The sequence below is a fragment of the Colias eurytheme genome, chromosome 15 (assembly GCF_061535395.1).
Source record: "Colias eurytheme isolate Ceu_HAF_F1 chromosome 15, ilColEury1 Martin Lab GWU primary, whole genome shotgun sequence".
NCBI classification, from domain to species: Eukaryota; Metazoa; Arthropoda; class Insecta; order Lepidoptera; family Pieridae; genus Colias; species Colias eurytheme.
In genome coordinates this window covers 7246466-7272230 of record NC_142994.1, presented here as the reverse complement: position 1 = coordinate 7272230, position 25765 = coordinate 7246466, and positions in this window count along the sequence as shown.

The following is a 25765-nucleotide window of genomic DNA, read 5'->3' as shown; positions in this document are numbered from 1 at the left end:
AAAACTGTTTCGTATGTAGTTATATGCTATTTTTAGATATACAGGGTGTCCCACTATTGGTATACTAAGCGCGAAGGGACTTGTAGTTTTGCATACACTGATCACGTAAAAAATACTTAAACAAAAAAATTACGTCAAAAATTTTTTGCTAAATTTTTCCTGAAAATCCATGTTTTCTTCTCTAGCTTCGCGCAGCCGGCATATACCGCTTCTCTAATGTGAACATTTCATCTATGAAAACATAATCTTAAACGATAGCTCACTTGCTGGTGGCAAAGTTAGGCGGGTTGCTTGTTAGGGGTGTACACATAGAGTTTTAAGAATTCATCTATTTGAAAAAAAAATGCGTCTGGAATTTTATAAGTATTTTTTACGTACTCAGCGTATGCAATACTATAACCTCCTTTGAGCTTAGTATACCAACAGTGGGACACCCTGTATAGAGACAATTTATAAAATTATATTCATGTAAATTATACTCAATTATATGCATGCGGGTTAAAAAGTATCCCATTTGAATATGTATTTATCATTAACATTTGTATAATTTCAAATCCATAGGTTGCCTGGCCGAAAATGCATATAAGCGATAGCAAGCTACTAGACAATAGCGTATTCTTCTTGTGTTTATTTGTGTGTGTTAAATAAAGTCAATTATATTACGTACGTACTATAAATTAAATTTATCGTCCGTGAGAGCTGTATGTGTGATGTTTCGCGGAAGCTGGCCCCACTGCTAATTAACGCTGGATTACTGAACGACCCGTGTCTGCCCATTCACTGTTTGTCGTATTCGAAGACAAAGCAAATATTTCGCACATTGGCGGACATACAAACTAGCCTTCATTAACTATTTGTATATATTATGTTATGGGAGATATAAACATAGATATGTGAAATTCATTATAGATATGTGTCGCGGATATCTTCAATGGATTAATCGGATTATTTAATTTAAAATATCCATTAAAAAAACATAATTATAGATGGTGTATTGTGTACGTTTTACTTCAATCGAGTTTATATTTCTGAGTGTTTTATTTGAAATCCATATAATGTCCCGTATAAAATGACACAAAACGAGTTATTTTCATTCCACTTCCTTCAACATTGAGTTTAATACCAAGTTTCGAAAACAACCAATAGTGTTTACCGACATGAATCATGAGAGCACTAAATCAATAAAATCATATAAGAAAGCGATGAATCTAGTTTTGTATTCCGCGCAGAGCGGGGCCGGCCGCAAATAACAGAAAGAGCAAGTCCTGGGGGCATCGCTTTAGCTTTTCAATTTCCCTTTCAGAATTATTCGTGCTAATCGAATACGACCGCCGGGGTCTAGGGACACGATCGCGATGATTCATTCATGAGACTAATGTGCCACTTCGACCCAACTTACACTATTATTGGGAACATTAGTTTATTATTTACGTTTACAAACACTAGCTATGTTTTTCGTTAATTTGTGACTTTACTAGCCTATATCGCACATTTATAAAGGTCCATTTCGTCCATTTGATTCTCCACGTACAAAATATGTTGTAAGTATCGAAAGTTCAAGGTCAATGGAATAGGATAGGGTGGATTGCCCCTGTGTTTTCGTATGAACGAAAAACTGTTGCCAGGAAAATCAATACCGTCTTTATTTAAAATAACATGTTTTGTTGTGTAGAACACTACAATTTCCATTAAACAATGTAGTTGTTTAAATGCTATTTTCTAGTGCGTACCAAATTTATGTTACTGCATTGTAATACAACATTCTATACATTTAATACACATTAAATGTAACGTAAATAGATGAATTGTGGACAAAAAGCATAAATAATTTATGTCAATTTTAAAACGTGAATTATTATAAATTGAACATTAATTTAAATGGAAAATTGTCTTGAGAGTATTTTAATACAGCACTCATCTTTCATAAATAGAAAGCTTTTGTTTAGCATCGAAGGCAGGCGCGACGGCGACGCAAATGACGAAGCGCGAGGTATTGTCGCCCCATTAATGAGCCCGGGTGAGCGGACAGCCGTGCGGAAGAGGAAAATTAAACTCCTGGGCCCGAGGCTTGTGTTCATTACTCCACACCCGATTATTCTGCCACCATTTGTAAATAGAGCATTAAAATATAACCAGTCGCGTATGGAGTGCATTTGTCTGTATGAATTAGAAGCTCCGGCAGTGCGACTCCTGCGAGCTGTTAGCTCGATTTTCTGTTGTGATTAAGTAGTACATATATTATAATCTTTTGAATGCTTTTTACTTAAAATGTCCCCAATATAAAATCTGAAACTTTAAATAGAAACTTTATTAACTATAGAAACTTTAATAATGGGTAGGTAGTCATATTTTAAACGAAACAAAATGAAGTACGACTAGTGTACCTATATGCATTAACAAATTCGTAAAAATATTTGACATACATCAAGAAATACTATAAAATTTTGAAATAAACAAAATTAAAAATATCTTCCAAAGTAAATATTTGTTCTAAAAATGCTTATTATGTATGGTGATGACTTCTATAAAAAAATAAAGCTGAAAGGATAATGGCAATAAATTCGTCAACCGTGCATTGGGAAAATCATATGAGGAAGTGTGTTGAATTTTATATCTCGTTCGGAATACATTCAGAAATAGAGTCTGTGGGGCATAGCTAAGATTTCAATTTCCTTTCCGGAATTACTTGTGCGCTAATCGAACATGCGTCAGGGGACCCACAAGCCGGGTGGCACAGCGCAGGGACCTTCTCCGCAAATTAATCTGTGCCGCGTTCGTGTTTAAAACTTAATCGAAATCATCCCGTTGTTCTACAATATACATATTTAATGGTTTTAAAGTAATCGATCGATTGCATTTGTGAGTATGTCACCTTGTTTTGACACTCCTTTACAGGACTAGAGCACGCGTGTAAAATATGTAAATTAAATGATACTGATCATAGAAATTTTTTATAAAAGAGCAGTACCTCATATTTTAAACAAAACAAAATGAAGTACGACTAGGTATATGCATTAACAAATTCGTAAACTATATTTGACATAGATTAAGAAATACCTACTATAAAATTTTGAAATAAACAAAATTAAAAAATATCTTTCAAAGTAAATATGTGTTCTAAAAATGCTTATTATGTATGGTGATGACTTCTATAAAAAACTAAAGCTGAAAGGATAATGGCAATAAATTCGTCAACCGTGCATTGGGAAAATCATATGAGGAAGTGTGTTGAATTTTATATCTCGTTCGGAATACATTCAGAAATAGAGTCTGTGGGGCATAGCTAAGATTTCAATTTCCTTTCCGGAATTACTTGTGCGCTAATCGAACATGCGTCAGGGGACCCACAAGCCGGGTGGCACAGCGCAGGGACCTTCTCCGCAAATTAATCTGTGCCGCGTTCGTGTTTAAAACGTAATCGAAATCATCCCGTTGTTCTACAATATACATATTTAATGGTTTTAAAGTAATCGATCGCTTGCATTTGTGAGTATGTCACCTTGTTTTGACACTCCTTTACAGGACTAGAGCACGCGTGTAAAATATGTAAATTAAATGATACTGATCATAGAAATTTTTTATAAAAGAGCAGTACCTGAGCGTTTCTTATGTATTTAGCAGTACGTACCTATGTGATTTATCAGCATACATAGTACCTACCTTCCTATTGAAAAATAAATTTCAACATTCATCTTCAAAATAAAATACCCTAGCACACCTGGAATTGTTTTACTATACAGGTTTAAAAAACCGAAATAAGTTTTTATGCATGGTAAAGTCGGTAAGTTATAGCGGGCCGGTGTAGGGGTAAAGCGCGACAGTCGGCTGCTGATTGTAAAACGCTCACAGACGAAGCCTATTCGATTTCACGGCTCGCCGCGTTCGATATTTATTGTCATCGCTGCAGTTGTACGACACGGTACCTACTGAACCGCGCTGAAAAATCTCCGCCGAAATCGGACGGAAACATTTCGACAGATCCTCAGCTGCGCGGATGGCTATTAACGGGAAAATTTGTGCCGAAAATTGAAAACCGACCAAATAAAGCTCTTGTCTTCTGCCGGATTAAAAACACCAAATTCGCTCTTAGTAAAATGTAATGCCACCTGACGATTTATCACGTGTACGTGACGTGAACTTCGCGCAACGAACCTGCCTTAAATCTGTCAGAAAAGAAACGAGAAACATTTGAATTTCTTACAGATAATAACGTCTCTACGGTATATATTTTATGCAGCGCCTCGGTGCGATTTAATTCCAATATGCCTATTCTCTGGCTCTGTGACCGTTTGACCGAATCTTATGGAATTGCCTTGTACATCCAATTCAGCCAATAGCCACTAGAAAATTGAATAGCCCATCAATAAAGTCATTTCCAGTAAAAGCGTAAATTGTACCACGGTATCTAACTCAGCATCGGCAGTTATTGGTCCTGTGCCAGATCCATAGGAAGCGTTGTTTAAACTCGTTTTAATATTTAAAAAAAATATCCATTTGCAATACACAAAGTGACAACATTAGATATAATTAAAATTTGATTTATTATTACAAACTGCATATTTCTTGGTATATATAACAAAATTCTTGAAAGAAGTACATTACAAGTAACGAAATATATCAAATTGTTTTTTCCGACGTGGCTTTCATTAATCAGTTTGAAAACATATGTCCCGTGTGCAAGCATTAATTTTCATTTGCACACTGACTAAAATGTTTGTTTATAACGTAAATAATAATTCAATGTCCCCTATTGTTGGATATCTACAAAAATGAAGACAAAGACAACTGAGTGCTCGTTCGTGTTTGTTTGGCCGACAGTTGCAATACGTGGTTCCGAATACAACAGTCAGATCTCAGCACCGTTGTTGACAAACCTCCACGATTCTGTTTACGTGATTACCTACCGATTTGCTTGTCTAAATCATTCCCTTTATCTCGACTAGTACGTTTAAGTTAATTATTTAAGCCACTCCGCTATGACAAATGGAACATACGAGGATTACGAGCGATCGATTTAATTTTTATAGCATGGATAATGTTATCCGCCTGAAAAGTTTTCGCTTTTGTTTTTACTCGCTATCTCTATATTCACACTGTGTTTGCTACAGATGCAGAAGAATAACAAATACCTTAATAAAATGAATTCTACGTACATTTTAATCGCTACTCTCATAGATTAGCTTACGCAATAAAATACCTATTTCATTTCATGTTGAACGATTGCGTCTTTGTTTTATTATCATCTTCGAAGCTACATAATAGAGCCTCTTACATTTTGATTAAATTATCATTGCGAAGTTATGGTTGTAGGTAGGCCTACCTTTGCAAGATGGATAAGTAGAAAATTTGTAAAATATAAAACTTAATTTATTTTAAACTACTGCTACTCTAAATTGTTTATTAGTATTTTAATTAGTTTAACATCTACAAATCACAGCTTTATAAATATTAAATAATTATAACTGTTTATATTCTTCAACAAAATATATGATCATTGAAAAAGCTAAAGTTATTCTAAAATTAATCTAGACTGCATTGGTGTTTTGGGCGTGCGAAATGAATTATTTTAATATTAAAGCCGGAGCAAATGATGTTGTTGGCTGTTTCCGGCGAGATTACGAACTAATAACATTACAAAACAAGCTCTTTGCGGCTAAATTATGCATGCATTTTCGGATCATTACCACGGCCCTGCTAGTCTTTGGCCCCCGTTCAAAATCTTATACCTCCTACAAAAATTCTAACTTAATTGCTTCTGTATTATTGCTTGCGTTAATAGTTAACAACAACAATGTTCATCAAAATCTTAACAAACTCATTGTAAGTACAAAATTCCTCGAAATTGATATAAATAAAAAATATGTTTATAGTAATAAGCGCTAATGCTTACCTTTGGCAAAATTTTATTATTACGAGTATAAGTCACAACCGTCAACTAATTAAACTGTATCGCCTTTGCTGTGTTCATTAAATAACTTTATTTAATCTTTAAAAGTTTCATGTTAAAGAAACTCAATAAGAAAAAGACGGTAATACATAGAAGGAGAGTTCGATCGCGGGCGGTGGGATTATCTGGATTTTTCCGAATTAAGGGTAAACATCCGCTAGACTGATCCCCCGGGTGCACGAGTAAGGTGTAGCGTTAACTACTTACAGGATCGAATTAGCCAAGGGTTTAATATACATTGCGACATTATATTTTGTAATTTACATGCACCTACGATTCTTCTAATTTTAGGAAGCAAGGATAAAGTGTAAAAAAATAAATAATAAAGGTTTCACGTATTCCAGTCTATAAATATTGGTAAGCGTAATATTACGTTATATTGCACAAACAATTATATCACAGTAAAGCTTAAAAGATAAAACTCATACAATATGATGTGATCGTTGATGCAGACAATTGATACCGACAAATATTAACTGGAGTCATAAACAAAATTTGCATTGAGATCGCACGCCGACGTACTCGGGACCACTGAGATAAAAGCCAGGCAAATCCTTGCGAGCGCTCAAATTCTTCGAGCGCGATCTGGCAAACCGTCTTTGCCCGACGGGCGGTAATAAAAACGGCTTAAATAGGATTTTAACCGCGAGTTCCTCGCCTTAATTAAATTGGATTTGTGAGTGAAAGAAATATACGTGAAAAATTCGTGTCGATTATATCAGGGAAGGCCTCGCGTATCCATACCTTCACTAAGCGGATTAGATATGCTCGTTAGATAATATTTAAGATTAAATTTATTTTGTATAAATGAAGTAACTCTGTGTGAAGGAGAATTACTAAACGACAGGATGTGTCAGCTGGCGCTACGAAGCCTCTGCGACGCTACGAGTCCTTTTTTATAATATAGAGATTAACAAATAAATTTTTAGATTCAATTATAGGAGGCTTATATAAGAGTATTACTTTCAATTCTCATTAAAGTGCCTTTTCATGATACTATTGTAGTACGGTAATATTAAAATTCTGGAATTAGCGCGGTAACAGCTGTAGTAACGGGGTTTTAATTATCACTTACAACGCCTTTCAGCCACGCTTAATTACGTCTATAAAGCAGTTAAAGCAGAATATAAAAGATTTAAGACACCATAGCATTAGAATGTTGCCTAACCGAATGTTATTATAACAGATGTAGGTACTCGGTATGAGCAGTTACTTTGATCGTGGCAATGAAAATGCAATAATGTGCAGTGTAACTTTTAAAGGATTCATAATTAAATCAACTTGTCCAATATTGAATAATGTTGTCCCTGTATTAATATTCGGGGTCGACTTTTAAGGCGGTTACCGGCGGACCGATGCTAGCAATAAAACCGCTCGTCCCTTATCCGTCATTCAGCCCTTAGAGATTTCTTCTACGAGAATAATTTACGTTGATCGTCCAGAAGGGGAACGTAAATGCCTCACTGAAACTTTAAGCTTTCACTGAGGAGTGTTGCGATTCGCGGTGTCTCAACTTGAAGTAATAAATTTCAATAGCATTGAGAAAATCCAATCTTAATTGTTAAACTGAAAACTTATTAAAATTCTTGATTAATTAGCATAATTAATAATATGTTGGGAAATTCGCATAATTATTCAAATAAGTAATAAATGCAATAATGTGTTATTGTGTACTCTAAATACTTAGGTATTGATGTTTCATAAAAAACTCTGATAGTCGACACTTCTTTAACAGGAAAATTTGAATGAAAACCAACTTTTTATCAAGAAGCGGCACAAAGCAAGATACCGGTAAATTTATTTATTCCCTTGCATGTGTTCGCAATCCTTTTAAATTTTACGGCGGCTAGCTGATGGCGTTACGTGTCGATGAATGTGAATAAAGCCTTTGACGCTTTTTCCGCATGCATTTCAAGCGAGACACTTCAATTTCAGTTTACACGCAATCGCCAACAAACACCAACTAACCGCTTTTTATTAAAAATATTCTATGATATTTAAGCACATGTTAATTGCTCACTTTTGAACTCATTCCTTTTCATCCGATAAAGAAAAACAGTAATATTAGGAGTATTTTAAAATTATAAGTCGTTTGAAATCTACTGATGAACCGACCCGCAAACCGATGTTGAATATACACAAGTAGCCAATGTATGGCATTTTTAAATAATTCTCTCTCTTACTTTGTTTACTATAAGTACAAATATGCTAATACATTGTTGCATTTATAGTCACTTATGGAAATTATCGAGGCCGAAAGAGGGAGCTTTTATCATGTCACTATAAAGGAGAGTGCAATAGTCGATGCAGGTTTGGCGTTAATTCTTGTTTACGGCGAATCGCTTTTAATGGCCCTGTTGAAAGCGATGCGAGCACGTGAGCAGATTGAATTCACGCTGCGCCTGCACTACAACTGAAATACCACGCTTAAGACCTTTGGCCGACCACAATTCCCTTACTGTGTACACTATGGGCTACAAACGAAACTGTAAGTACGTTCCATTACACACAATTATTTGGCTCTCGTAATATCTTCTTTAATATATATAAATCTCGTGTCACAATGTTTGTCCTCAATGGACTCCTAAACCACTTAACCGATTATAATAAAATTCGCACACCATGTGCAGTTCGATCCAACTTGAGAGATAGGATAGTTTAAACATGTAGGTCCTCGGGCGAAGCCGGGGCGGACCACTAGTATTATTATAATATTATGTTTTTTCGCTAGAAAAATTACTATAATTTGTATCTGTTTTCAATTCATAATTATTTATATTCATTTTAGTAGAATTTCTTTCTTTTATCGTCATCGAGTTGGAAAATCACGGAAGTACTTAGTGTAAGACGGTGTTTGGAAGAGGGTAGAAAAATAATTAATCATTTTCATTTTTACGGTGCTAAAGGTTGAGAACGCGATTGTTCTGTAACATTGGGGTTATTTTTTATTATCATTTCAAAATATTACTTTCATTATACGCCTCATCGCTGTATAAGTATAAAGTATATATACCAGTACAGGTATAATAACATCAGCTTACTGACGTCTTATGAAAATTTCCAGGATGTTGGAAGCCGGTTGTGTTAAGATAATACCTCTAAATAATGGACGGTACGATGCGCATTAACATTGAGGTAAATCTTATTAGGAATGCCTAAATGCCGAGATAATATCATATTGTTTCGAAACTCACCATCCGCGCGTCTCTCATGCTCGAAAGGACTTCATCCTCGGAGCACCAAAAGGGTTATTTAAATATTCATAATACAATATAAACGACTTATAAAGCTGAATATAAGTATATATTCACTTTATGTCACTTTTAAATACCGGAATATTGAATAATACAATGTTTTTATTACCTACATGTTTTTTATTATTTTCTCAGTGAGCGGAGCGTAGCGTTTGAGATGTAATTGTTATGTTGATTTCCCTGAGGGCAAGAGAGATTTTCCGAACACTAGTTTATCGTTCGTCTATGCATTACAACCAAGTAAACAATCAATTCGGTCAATATTAGTTTCACTTCTTTTCTCTAAAAAACGCACGTATTGTTACAAATGGAACTTGTAAAATATTAATTGTTAACTCGATGCTAAAAATACTAAAATTCTGCCAGCGTAATTCATATCCCTGTTGCGAAAAGATAAAAGCTATTAAATAAGTGAATATCTTATAAAGTTTAAAGTACACGATATATTTTAGCATTGCTTCAAAACTTGTAAATTATTGGTCTGTATGCAAGAGCGTAGGAAGGAAAGCAAACGTCGTCAGCTGCGTCGCATTCGCCTCACTAATTGCCCAGCGTTATTGCTGTACATCCACTACAAAAGAGTCTCTATTTACCCGCTTTTATGGCGAATTCCTATAAAGCAAGCCAAAAAATTATGACCGCTACATTACCATGGCATAAATCGTAGACATAACGACTATTATTTCCTTAATTTTAATTCCTAATACTTTATATAAAAATGCTTAAAAATTAAAACGTAATAATATGTTAAACAAAGCAATCAAAAGGGAGGTATGATACGCAATTCATCACAACGCTATTAGAAAAATGCTCCCGTTATTACTGCGTGGTATCGCTTAACGATTTCCAAACACATTTGTCAAAAGTATCGTAAACTGTTGTTAACTTTCCTTGTATTTATTTCAACTTTTAAAGCGTTTGTCACGAATTGATCTGATACACAATGATTGATTAGGTTCATTAAAAATTGAGGTGTGTGTGTTTATTTATACCTATTGACATCTGTTCATATATTAATATAAATCCCCCTCTTTATATCAAGTAAGTAGTTATCCGTTGTAAAAATCTATAATATTGTTTTAATTCATACTTATATCTATGATTTATTTACCTGTTTGATTTATTTAGTGCCTATCACGGAATAATATAGCAGAAAGATAATTCATGTTTTACTGTACAAACAATTAAAAAAAAGGTACCTACTACTGTACATTTACATCTTCCATTAGAAAGTGTCATTTGGAAATAGTTTTGCAAAAATATGCATCACATAAATTAACATACAAAAGTGTAATGTAAATAAGGGCACAAGTAAAAAAATTAATAAATGATCAGAGGAAACGTTTGTCGGTGCGCTATCAACACAATCAATCACCCATATAATGGCCGCGTCCCCTTACACACGTTCTTAAATAATTTGTCAAAACTCAGGATCCGTATGGCAAACGTTTTCGACTTATTCATTCAACTTGACACCTTTATTTATCAAGCATTCTGATGTGTAGCGGAATAATGATTTTTTAGTTAATTGAAAAGAGCTTACGTTGAAAAAGATGGCATTGATCGATGTTTTAGTTCAGCAGAGAATAAACTCGTTTTCTATTAAATGGAATCAAGAGTTAGAACTTCACTTCTTACAATAAATGAAACAGAAAAACTATGTCTGTTTTAATTCCTATACTGAAAACAGTACCTACAGACCTACCACATGATTAAGTAAACTGGCAATGTAATATATAAACATTAATATAATAATTGGCACTTCAAATTATGTTTTAATCGTGTGCAACCGATCTGTATACAACAGACAATAAGAACATAAACCAGTAATTGGTGAAATCCTATCAGTACACATTATAGGATGATTAAAATTATGTGTTCATTTTAGTATCCACTTGAGAGCGTCCGTCAGAGGCCAACGTACTCGACCAATTTTGATATTCGAATTGAATCAGTATGGATTTTAAACTCATAGATCAAACGTGCTCTAGCACGAAACCATTACACTTTGTTGACACCAACGAATGCCCTTTTATATATTCACCCCGAGCACACAAAGATTGAGCCGTGAAATTGAAAATGGTTTCTATGACCAAAAATTTATTCTATTCACGTTCTCCGAATATCGTCACTACACGTTGCTGTCCTTGTTTCGTATGTATCCCGAAATTATTATAAACTTCTTTTAGCACATGTTCCGAATTTGAGTTTAAAAAAGTGTTTATTATTCTTATAGAGATGTTCTTTATATCGATATAGTATCGGTAATTTCATTACTTTTTAAGAACAAAACAAACAGATAAATTATGATGGAAAATGAAAAAGAGACGTTAAATTCTATCAATACAAATACCATCCATTTTATTTCCCTTAAAATAATCGTACTTCTAAGAACTCCAAGAGAGAGCAACACAGTATAATACATTAGTTATTTCGTGGCAGTAGCTGCTTGGCGTATAGGTAAGTATTGGGAAAAGATCGAACTTAATCCCAACGGGCTGGGGCTGTGCTGGAAGTGATAGATACTGAAAATTGCATAAAATCCATCAACACCAACATTTTGTGTTCCTTCCTTCCTACAAAATAAGTGTTTTTGTTTTGCTTGCATTAATTTTTAATGTAGACTAACTGTTGAAGTTACAATGTCATTTAGGGAGCTTATAAAAATGTTCACATATGCAAAGAACCCTTAATTTTGCGCAGAGACTCGATTGTGACAATATTGGAAGAGAAAGAAAACCCTTTTAATAATTAAGACTAGTTTTTTTATCGTTAACTACATTTTTAAATTTATTTTCTTTTATTCGTTCAACATTTATAAAACTCGAAAGACGAAACGAGATCGCATTTCATGTGCCGCCCTGACTTCTAAATAGACGTTTAGTTGCAACAACTAAAACAATAGCAATAGCCAAAGCAACGTCAGACAAAGCATCTCTAAGGATTAAACTTACCTGTGAATACGAGCATTTCATTTTAGTGCATTAAATATATGTGTTTTAAGCTTGTTATTAAGCACTCTTTAAGCTACGTGCTCACTAACGATTTGTGATTATCATTATGTTTTCATACTTTCTGGATAACCTTCTATCCAAATAATAAATTATAAAAGATACCTTTAAGTATGTAATTATAGTTAAATGTGATAATTTCTTATCCTATTTCTTAGTTAAATAGTTATATGATGTAACAAATTGGTAGTAAGTAGGAGGAAGGAATATCTCACATATTTATTCCAAGAAAACAGTCAGTCTAATACGACTAACATAACTATACTACCATCGGTCAACATTGCATATCTACTGACTACATTTATTTTATTAAAAATTAAATTTCATATAGACAATAAAATAAGTTGCTTTAAATTCTATTGCAGTAACTTAATTAACCTATACTTTGTGTAATCGATTCGAGTCCAATTAAAGCTTAGTATGTATGTAGCTTTACGTTCGACGAGAAACGCTTTCGATGGCGTACAATTAAGTTATATATGATCGATATCCTCTAACTTCATACTGCTTCGAATATAGTAACGGTATTGTCATTTAAAGTGATGGATGACCACACAAAACTTAAATTTTAGTAATAATGTTTCACGAATGAACAAAAAATTCAACAAAAATATAGGCAAAGTATCGTTATATTTCGTTCATGTTATTTTGTATTATATTCTATTGATTTTAATCATTTCAATTGTAATAATAACAACAAAAAAGGCTTATTTAAAATTATTGCAGATTATATATTGCAAATCAAGGAACATTGTTCTCGACTACTGTTCCTATAGTCTGTAAGACATCATTATCATTACATCTTCTTTAACGGTGCGGTGAGTACCTTACGCCTCCATTATCACAACGTAAGGAAAAATCGTTCCATACCCGCTCTTTACATGATTTTTTGATAATACAAAAATTGTAAATGTACGAACGTTCTCAACTGTTCTCATGAATACTAAAGACGCTATTCGTAGAACGTCGCGGAATCGAGTCGTTCGTCGTCTCCCGTAACGATTATGACACTTATATGTCATACGACTAAGAAATCTCATTACCACGCATATGCGATTCAGCGTGGTACCGTACAAATTGTAAAATCACATTTGATAAATGATATATGTCGTCAGAAAACAATTGGGTGAACGTGAGGCGAGTGATAGCGTCGCGGAGGCGATCGCGACACGTCGCGCTTGCTCAATGCATACTAAGTAATAACGCCAGTTTCAATTTCACCCCTTCACCCAGTACATATTTCATACAAAGTACCTCTTCTCGCTTGTACCATTCGAATTGCTGATCAGATGTCATGGTAGCTATAAATTCGTCAATGATAATAGATTTCTCAATAATTTCGTAAGGTTTATTAGACTCTTGTTTCTAGTTAAAATATAACGAAATTTAACGTTAAATTAAGCTTGGTTGACTTGACATCAACTGTGATAACAACCATATGATATTCATATATTTCTTTGCTTCTGCAACGCACGTAGCGACTTGTTTCCTCCAGATAGAACCTTATAAATAACTTACTAGCTCAAGCTTTGATATGACATCACGCTAACTCCCTCCTCTAGAGCTGCACTAGGACGAGGACTTGCATAGAATATAGGAAAATATGAAATTAAATAAATTTATACTCATAAGTGCAAAAATATAAAGTTAAACTAATAAGCATAAATCGAACTATTCAATTAAAGTGGCTTCAAACCGTGACAGTACTGGTACTCAATATGCAAACGTATGCAAATTACAGACGTGCTATGCAATAAATGCCGACACACGGATCACAATTCGACAATTGGCATTTACGTCGAAATCGCATAGTCTGTAGTTCTTTATGTGATTATAGAAAACTGTTACACACATTCGCTAACAAATATCGAAAGGTCGATACAACACTTTAACCGTTGTAGCGTAACGTTCTTTGTTTATATACAATGTGGGTTACAGTTAAATACATTTGACATATTTGTGTGAATCCTGATTATATATTTTTTTTTTTTATTTATGTCAGATAAAAATCGCAAAGGTCAATATTATCAACACAAACACACATATCAACTGAAAGTAATTACCTATATTATACGACGATCAGCAGATAATATAGGAAGACCTCATACATGATTCAGTCTAAGCAGAAATACCGGGACACACAAATTACATCAACGGAGAAAGAATTTAATAAATAAATAAACACATCGAACCATCAGATTATGATCACAAACTGCATAAATAGAACGTCTTGAAGTGATCTAAAACAGTGGAAATTGTTTGTGTCCAACTGAGATAGAGCAGATCTTGCAAATCGTGTGCTAGAGGACCGCACCGCACGCTTGGCCGACTCTAAGCTGCCTGTTATGTCATATGTGCACTTTGGCGCAATCTGTATGTGTCTTATGTGATACTCCCCAATTTATACGGCTTTATATTAATATTGTTATACTTAATAGGTATTTTGGAATGCTATTTTGTATCCCGTTATTGTTAATTATACCGTGCAGGATAGACGTACAAGAAAATTATATTTCACTCAAATTTATTTTCTATAAAACATACATTTTATATGGATCATCTTTAAATCCTAAAAAATCTTCATAGATAATAACTTAGTTTTATACATAGTTAATTTTTACTGAACTTCTTAAAACACAATGATTAATAAAATGTTTTGATGAAAATGTAGAGCTACTAAATTAAATTTTGCAGCAGCTAAGTCAAGTAATGAAATTAAAACGTACCATAAGTCTTAAGATAGCACAGCAATAAAGCAAAGAGGTACGAAATTGAAACTTCTAAAAGACAACGTTAGACACAACAGAATAATCAGCTTTGCGTCGATTAATATAACCAAGCCCGGCGGCAAGTCCGCGGCGGCATGCTCGATATTGCAAAGACAAAGAACTAAATTATTTCGTTCATTTCTTTAAGATATCTTTGTTTAAGATACAACACAGCTCGCTGTCGTCTGGCGTAATAATAAAGGGGCAATATTAATCACTAGCTATTTTCATACGTTTTGTTAATTTCCATTTTTTTATTTGTGACTTGGTCAGGTCTTTAGATATCATTGTATTATGAAGATCCATTGTAAAATTATCTTAAATATATTTACATCTGAACGTTCATATATTGGCAGTATTATGATAATATCAAACTAATTTATTTGCAAAGTAATGCCTTCTTCAAAATCGTCGGGAATATTCAACGTGTGCCATTGGATGTTGGTGCGGTGCCAAAAGGTGCATGCCGAGACTATATAATTGTTTTTAACGGAGCCTAATGGACTTATCAAATGGAATATTAATAGAAAATTATGGGAACATAAAAAATGATTACTCCGTGTAATTGAATACACGAAGTGTAAATATTTTAATATTCAGTTGTTGAAAAAAGTATGCTACCGTAAGTGCAGATAGTGATTATTTATCTTATATGTACACTAGCGGTCCGCCCCGGCTTCGCCCGTGGTACATATTTCGGAATAAAAGGTAGCCTATGTTCTTTCTCAGGGTGTAAAGATTATCTATGCCAAATTTTATCAAAATCGGTCCAGTAGTTTATACGTGAAAACAATACATACATATCTACATACATACATACAAACCTTTCCTCTTTATAATATTAGTATAGATGATAGAAATACAAAATTATACAATGACATTTTTGATAATAATTTTTTGTCCAAGGCGATTGACCTCATTGTTTAAAATAAGGAAAGAATTATTCATGGTAGTACAAAACCGCAGATGCAAACAATTGTTCAGAAATAGCAAACACGACTCCGGGCCCACCTTATCCATAACTCATAAAGAAACGAGTGATCCAAACAACTGCTAGAACAAATACGCGGAACAAACACGTTCATATCAATTGAACTGGGGATTCAATGAAACTTATTACGTTTTTAGCTTACGTTTACAAACAAAATATTATCAAGTTTTTATTTTACTTTGACCCTTAAAATAGATTCATAAATTTAATAATATTTAGCTCAACTGATAAACATATAACAACAACGGTAGTTTTCATAATAATGAAATGAAAATTAATTTCCAGAATATGCGTTGAAAGGTTGTCAGTCTCGGATACAGACAGCGGTATTTTCATTAGGTACGTTGCAGTAAGTAAAAACTTAATAAAGTTTACTGAAGAATTTCTAATTAGAAAATTTACCTCTTCACGACATAGCAATATTTCAGGCCCGTGGAGGTATTTCCAATAAAGGACTTTGCCAAGTCATAATTCTTCAAAGTAACGTGTAATGAGATGTGGATATTACAACATTTTCAAAAGATAGTATGAGATTTATTTTATGGTTATCAAACTATATAGTAGGTACCTACTTTTGTCGAGCTTTAGATGGAAGTGCATCGTGAATTTTGACTTCGTAAAACGTACTCTATTCATATATCACACGAAAACGTTATAATCATTAAACACAGAAATAAGGCGTTAAATATAAATTCAAAGTTAGTACCTTATTCAAACGTGGAGAGGAACGGTGTGGCAAATGGCGCATAAATTTCCCTTCAAGAATAAGTCTTGAACATTAAGTTTATATAGATTATACGCGTAAGTAATTGGTTTCAAAGAATTTTTATTTTATGCAGCTTTGAATTGAATGTATTTGTGAGGTTTATTAATATTTATTTAAAACTCTTTAAAGATGACGTTTTGTGTGTATGTTATAATAATTTCTAAAGCAAAATTTTACCGTACAGATATTATTTGTGTGCAATTTGAACCAGCATTAATAGTAAAAATATACGTTATAAACTCATAAGTACAGGTACGTACAGAAGGTAGAAAGCTAACTGGAAGAGCGTCTTAAATTAAATGAGTGCTTTTCATTTTACGTTATATAAGCTGCTTCTATTGGAAATTGAGACCATCAAGGTAAGAGGATCAAAATGTTTTCAACTGTTTGTTTCTTACAATACTAATCTACAATGCCATCGAAGTACATGAAATGGAAACTTATTTCTGATATCGTCCTTGTACACTTTTCACCGTAAGCTTTTATTTTCAATGTTGTTTGGATATAAATAACTATTTTATCTATATGATTTTGCGAATTAGGGTTTGTTACCTGGTAGAGAAAGGCACGAATTGTAATGAATTCCTATGCTATCATTGCATTGTAGGCATGAATTCTGCAGGAGCGAAGATTAGTCGATTTACATAAGATGCCAAGAAAGCCATCAAAGTTTTCTAGGAGGTTCAAATATGCAATCGTGTCACGAAAAACGACATTCAGAAAGTGGTCACGTAAAATTTTACGTTTGAGCTCAGCATCAGCGCACCGACAGCTCTTCGAAGCTAATCCAATCAGAACCGATGGCACTGGACATGGGTGTCAATTTCAAATCCTACCGTCGCCGTGAACGCTGTAATAAAAATTCGCTGCAGCTTTCTGTGACTATAATACAAAAAAGAACTCCGGGTCGCCGGTACGTGCAATTAAGGAAAATGAAAGCTTAACTCCACTCCTAACTACACGCAAGGCGGTATAAATATATTAAATACTCAAACATTTTTAAGTAAACTGAAAAATGTCAGAAAAAATTAATATAATTCGTCGTAATAAAAATATTACAACTAATAATAGCATAGTGCATTATAATAATTACGTTTTGGCAACGTTTGCTTAGCAAATGATTTACGACGGTATTCTACGGCAAACACGTAGTGTCTGTAAATAAAACAAGGCAAGAAGCCTTTTAATACTTATTATTTACGATCCCTAATAACTAAGTGGCCTACCTGAAAAACCTCCGTCGCGCTCGCTCCCTCCTTTTATGTACTTGCCTAGAATACTTAAAGCTCGTTTACCAATATTTTGCATATAATTCATACTTAATATTTATGTTACAATTATTTCGTTGCAGAATTAATATTCAATTAATTACCAAATTTTTCCTAAGTGGTCTTACTAATATAATTATTATGAATAGGTTACATAGGTTTTAAAATAAACACCTACGTGTTCCGGCTGTAAAATAATATTGCTTGACATGTTCTCGTGTGACTCTCGCCAAGCGTTTTTATGATGACCTTTTAATTTTATGTTTTTTACTTACTTTTTCGTCCATCTACTGGAATTTTTATTTACTTTTGTAGTTTTTCAGTAGATGCTGTGTGATAATGTGATTCTAATTAATTATTTTTAAGTGAAAACAATATATTTGTAGTAAGTAGGTATATTGATTGGCCAAAAATATTAATATTTACTTAACTATCAATTCATAATCAATTTGATATAGTTAGTTTCTTTTTTCGTGAGAAACAAAAATCTAACAAGCTTTCATCGATAAATCCTACAATCGCCGAAACTTTATTACAAAAAAACAAGCGCGTAAAACTGAAAACGTAATTTGATATCAAAAGAACATCTAAGTGATTAGGACACAAAGCAATAAAACGATTTGCGGCGTATTAATGAAACGATTAAAAGCTCTCCATGGTAATCTGGGAGCGACGCGGCGGGCGTCAGATGGTCACAATTCCCAAACTTTGATGACGCTTGCATCTCGCACCGAGAATCAACCAACGATTTGGACGTCCCGTCTCTCTACTTACTCTTGAAAAGAAGTTTAAGCTTTTTAAATCACTTTAATTTATGTAATCTTCGATGGAAATAATTGGACATATTTTTATAAGATTACATTTTTCAAATTGCAATACAATGAAAATTTTGTATGATTTTTCATGTCAGTATAATATACCTTGGTTATATCGTATTACGATGATAATTTTTGTCAACTCTGCAATGTTGACGATTACTTGTACTCATACTAAAAGTATTAGTAAGACTATTGCTCAATTAATAAATTAAATGTCTGGTTATTACTGCTAATTAACGTGTTTACCACCATGTAGTGTTTACTCATCGATAGAAGCACAGAAGCTACTAGTGATAGGCAGACATTTGATCGTAGACTTCATTCGGTGTCCGTCATTTGATGAGTCGTCAAAATTGCTTCCTGTGTTGTTAAGTGCAGGAAATTGTGACTCCTCGATCGGCACACCTATCGAATGCTAACTGCTTTCGCGCTTCGTCGCTAATTTATAACTAACATGGTACGCAAACGCAAATTTCAACTTTGTAAACAATACATACATATAAATATGTAATAGCAAGTAGCGAGAATTAATGAGCATACCTATAAAACGTATAAAGCAAGGGTGGCCAATTGCAACTTGCTTGCAAGTTTTAATCTTTTTGGTGCTTTTTCCATTTGATATTATAACTGAAATTAAAATTAATTCAAATATTCATATGAAAATGTAGATATAGGTAATAAGTAAAATCCTTTTATCCAATTCCTCTACATAACTTTAAAAACATTTGCAAAAACATCGAAATGATTAAATGCAATTAAAAAGGATAAGAAGTTACAGCCTTACAATCGAATTACTAAACATGCGTTGTTCGCCGTGTAAAAATGTCCTGTTAAGGGATAAATCTACAGCGAGGCGGCAAACGGCGCCAAGGCAATATCTCCACCAGCTGCTGTGATGTAATGGCGCCGACACTTTACGCGATGCGATTACGACCACCTAAACATTCATTACAAGTAATGTCCGTCATTTATCTGTCCTAATCACTATGTGAACGCCCGATCGGCGCTTAAAAATCTCTACTATTATGCAGTGAAAAACAGCGAGTTTGTTTATTGAAAGTGTTCAAAACAATACAATTATTATGATAGTATAATAATCAAGTGTAGCACACACTATTTGTTGTTTTTTCAGCTCGTTCATACTCAAACTATGGCAGATATGAAACTTTTCAGGATCAACATTACTTAAACTAACTACAATCTAAGTTTATAAATTATAGTTCATTTCAATGATGCGTAGACTACTAAGTAGGTACATTAAAATACAGAATTAATTTACAACAAAACAAAGTGCGGGCAGATCGCTTGTATACCCACTAACCCGACCCAACGATTATTGCGTTATACAGCCACAATTAAGTACGCCGAGTTGAAGATAAATAAGGAGGTAAGTGCTAATGCTTAATGTTTCACGGTTTAATCAAGCCCCGCCGATCAGGCAAGACAAATAGCTTGCTCATCTGCATCTATACGAGTCAGAAGCGGCGCAACAAACAACGCATCGATATTTCACCGCACCTTTGTCCTTGGCTCGGGAGTGCACAGCTATTTCATTTCACCTCAATTAACAGGTTAATTAGGCCTTTCAGATGTGCGCTCATATTGTGTCGTGGGTATCTGTAGTATTTTAAGCTATTTATTATTTATACATTATTTGTGTAGATGAAAATCATACTTACTATGCTTTCTTGAAAAACCTATAATTATTATGTTTAAGGGCCGATTTTTCAATGCTTGGATAAAACTTATCCGTCCAATAAAGTATTACACGATAATATTAAAATGTCACGTAAACTGTCAAATACGGGCAATTAGAATACGTTTTTAAAATGGTAGTTTTATACATTATTCGACGAATAAGTTTTAACCAAGGATTGAAAAATCAGCCCTAAATTATGTTAAAATTATACTACGAAATTGAGCTTATGTAAAGTAAATGTTACTATTGTTTAAATTGAATGTAATAAATACGGAATCACGTAGAAGAAGCTCTAGGTAAGCGTTTATGTAGAACTTTTTTTTTATTCTCATTCATTATAGCAAAATAATCATATTTCTTTATCCATATATTGCAAACCAATACAGATTATCAATGTACAAGTTAAATTAGCAGCCAGCGAACGGGACGAATGGGCGAGTCAATCGCACTAATGGGAAGAACCACAAGCGCAGTCTCTGAGGACATACCGAGCGTATGTATGGTTATTGGGCCCTGCTTACTAACTTATCCCTCGTATTGACCGCGTAACTTCGTGAGATTTTATGTTGCTTACATCAGCACGGTGGATTTATTAATATACGAAAAGAACCTAGATATGTGAACATATGTAATTTGTTTTTAAATTTTTAAGCTATTGCATAGCTTCTATCGCGGGCCTTGGGCGCGGGGACCGAATCCAGAAATTTAGTAACGAAAAACTTCACCCTCCCCACTCCGACGGGCGCAGAGGTGTGGCTTGAAGGCATAGCATGCAATAGCTTTACCGCGGCAGTCCCGGAGTGCCACACGTCTTTTTTTATATAATTTAGTAGAGAAAGCCCCAAATGTATGTACATAATACTAAATAAAAATAGACTATTCTAGACTTGTACGACATGACGTGTAAAACGAAACGATTAATATTTCAACACATCAATAAAATAACTGCCTCCGTAGAACTGAGGCGAGGCTTACATACTAGACTTGATTCACGAACGTTGACAAGGCTTGGGCTTGTCCGATACGAACTGATAGTGAATTCCGTGTAGAGGCAGCAATAACAGAAAAGGAGCATCCTATATGGGTCTTATGGGCGGGAGACATGAGCTAAGAATGAATTGAACTTACGGATAAAAACAAGTAAAAAAAATATGTAAAATGTATCAGTATTTTTGATATTTATGGTATAGAGATTATAATTAATTAATTTTTAAATATTGAATAACTAAAGAATTTAACTCTACAAATCAAAAGAATACATTTTCCAATTAAATATAATATAACAATAAATATACCATTCAAAATTGTTATTGTTTGTAACTATAGCGAAATCTAAATGGGCAACGTTCTCAATTTAAAAAGAATTTTCAGAAAGTGCGAGTGCAGTAAAACAACTTTTGAGCCTTATTTCCTCGTTCCGAAATAGCAGTGGTTTAAGTGAGATTTCATTTGTATGGAAGCCGGTATAATCTGGAATAATACCGGCGTAGCGGCACGGGCCTTCAAAGACGCCACTCGTCCGCGCTGCAGTTGCCGCCTGTAATGAGTTTTTTTAATGCGGAAAACATTCACACACCATGTCGACTCTCCGGATTTACCGTTTAAAAGACCGCGACATTAAATAAACTTCAGTCGCTCTCTTTATTAAAAACAATGAAAGCGCTGAAAAGTTTGTGATATTCTCCTCCATTTTCTTGAAATTACTAATACTTGAAGAGATATACTCCCTACTGGTATAACGAATAAAATCCAGTTGAAGCCGTCTTGATTACTGCGACCCGTGCTCCTCGACGATCCAGAATTGGACGGATTATGAGGAATTTAAAGAACGATGACAATTTGAATATGAACACCCAAGGCGTCCTTTTTAAATTAGACCAATTTTCCTTATAGAATGCTCCTTTGTTAATTTATTGGGTCTCTTGTATATGCAATTGTTTAATCATCATTATGAATATATAAAGGCTTTCAACCTTCATTAAAATAAAGGAAGATATATTTCAGTTCGTTCGTACCTATATAAATATACGTTATAGACATTTATAAAATATGGAGCACAAAGAAGGCAGTATGTGTGTTTTGTAAGGGCTGAGCGCAGTGACTACGAAAACGGAAGGAAAGCGTCGCTAATTACTCGCGCCGCGCAGCCTGGAGCAAAGGCTGAGCTCACATTCTGCTAGGGACGTTGTATAAAAGCTTTAAAAGGAAACTAAATATTATATACATATGAACATGCGGCATTATTTTACGTACTTAATTTGAGTAATGAGCATTTCTTAATACCAGCACAGACCGACAGAGCTTTTGCTGTGTAACGTACAGAATTGAAATTTAAATGGAGTGAACAGGAAATGAGTAGCGAAATAATTATAACTTATATTTATAAAATTGTAATAATTAAAATGATCTAATTGAAAATTTAGAATTTTACTGAAATTATATCAATTACACCTAAATTCCTGACTGTGATGGGATGAGTAGCCTAATTTTTGTGCCAACTTGAAGTTTTCAGAAAACACGTCATCAAATAAAGACCCTACAAAGGCATGTCGGGCGCGAGACGACGCAACGCCGCGGGGCGAGCCATTCATAATATTGTAATAACGGCTTCCAACAGCAGTTATTCCGTGCTTAAACGTTTTACTGCGGTCATTATCTACCCGCTGAAAGGATATGCAGGCGATAAATTGTAGAACGTTACCTACTGCTACCTATACACTTATCTTGAAATCTAACCGTGCCCCTTCGTCTTTATAACGGATATAATTTATTAAAGTGTAGGCTATTGGTATTTTGTTGTCGGTGAAACCAATTATAACACTTTAATGGCTCATAAACTCTTCATAAAAACGGACCTCGAAGGTTTATTGTACGAAAATAAAACATCGATCACTTATATAAATTATTATTGTTGGCAACTCTGCGATATTTATAGGTTTATCTGCGTGATATCTCAATGTGCTCATAAAGGGAGCGCCTTTCCTTTAGCAATAAAGAGACCATTTAATCGAAGCTTATCTGCCCGGAAGCATTCATTAGATGATTGCGCCTTTACTACTGTACTCTTTTCCAGCTCCACCCAGTCACCCAGTTAGGGTATTTATAGAAAAATGTATGCGAATATATCAAGCTAAACAAACAAGAATATGCGAATAAAAAGCAAACAAAGACGCGAGTAGATTCGTTGGTATTTGTATTGTTTTGTTTCCAGAGTGGACGTTGCGATAAATTAATTTATATTGACTGATTCATATACATAACCTACCTGCTTAAAACTCTTTTATGCATAAATATTTATCACTGTATGAAGCTGAGCTATGAGCTTCATAAAAATACTGAAGAGAGATACTTATGTTCTTAAGTTTGCGGAAAAAGCATTTATGAATAACTATAACATACCTATTGCAAAATAGATTAAGGTTTAAAATAATCTCATGACTTAGGCACATGCATTCAATATTTTTAGTTAAAAACAATAATTTCATTGGAAAAGAAAATTAAATAAATTATTGCAAAGGTCCGAGTAACATAAGAGGTGATAGAAGATACAGGGCCCTTGTTGAGATCCTAAATCAACAAGCGAGCAATCGACACGTTTAAACGCCTTTGTACATAACTCCAGGGCAAATACGAACGGATCTCGATGTTAAGATGTTTTCATAAGCTTATCAAATCATGCTTCTTAGTCTATTTAACACATTGTACGTTAATTAAATTAAAGTGTTAGGTTTAATACATCATAAATTTTTAATCCTTAAATAATTCTGTCAGTGGAGTTTTAACAAACTGATATTTTATTATCTTCATACCAAACCAGAAACCGCACCTATAAAATGAAACTATGCATTTAGGTTTCAGAGAAGACAGATTCAAAAATATTTCCATTTGATATGTGTATAAATTGAAATTAGAAAATATATAGTTCTTAGTCTCTCTTCTCATCAAAATGCGGTTTCACTAAATGAATATAATTTAAGCGTTGAGCTAGTCATTATAAACACGCATATTAACATAAGGTGGATTCAAAAGTGGTGCATAGCGAAGCGTGGTGTGAGCGCGGCCGCCGGCAGGTGGCTCAAATTACCGCATTTGTTACACGTTTACACGAAACTGTATCAATATTTCATGCGGATTTACACGACCTATCGCGAACTCTGCATTTTGCTGTCCAAAAATACGCAGCTTGCTAAATCACTTTGAAATAACAATTCTGTGATTAAAATTATTCAACATTTCCACCAATAAAAACATCTTAAAGTCTTATTTGAAAGAAACAGCGCATAAAACTCGTAGAATTAAATTCGTTTCTTCGACATCATAAGACGTCTCTATCCCCTTAATAACTAAGAAACTACGGTAAGTATTATTTCAATGAAACTGCAATGCTGAATCCTCACAATGACAACTCACTCAAACGTAAACGCGAACTATTTCCATAAGAAAGGCATTGCAAAAGTTTTTCAATTTTAAAGTGACGCAGGTATGATGGAGAACTTTGGCTTCGGACGCACCAGTCCCCAACGTCCTATTTACAAAACAATATTTTATAATAGCACAACATATACATCTTGAATATCTTACTGATTTATTCGTCAAACGTCTGATTCTAAAAAGTGCTTGGAAAAACATCTCCATTTTACCAGGGATTTTTCTTAAATTGATAGGTTTAGTGGTAATTCTGAGAGACAAAAGCGACATTATGCAGCATCACGCGGGGATCAAGGGGATTGTATCCTAAAACAGGATCGAGTAGCGACAGTGTCTGAATTAAACGGGAATAGCATACTTGTACTTCCGCGTTATCACCTCGCCATACTGTCATGTATCAACATGACCTATAAAATTCATACTCTGCAGCAATATTTTGATTGAATTTCTAAATTTAATACGTTTATTATTGTAGATATTAAAAATACTAACTTGAAACTGGCAGTCTAGATTAATGATAGGAAATTATCTCTTCATACGATTGTGGAAATTTTTATTATTACTTATTTGAAATTTTTCTCCTATGCATATTAGGTTTATATTAGGGAATAGTTTATACCTTGGATATAAAAGCCAAAAGGTTGGAGTTTTAACGTAACAATCACTGGAAGCATGGGCAATGGGCATATTATTCTGTGTATAAAAACAAAGTGTCAAGCGATGATCCGTGAAACGAATATCATTACACGAATTTGTAGAAAGCTCTCAAACAGTGATAGGATCTATAAAGTACAATGTCCCTTCACTTATCTAAA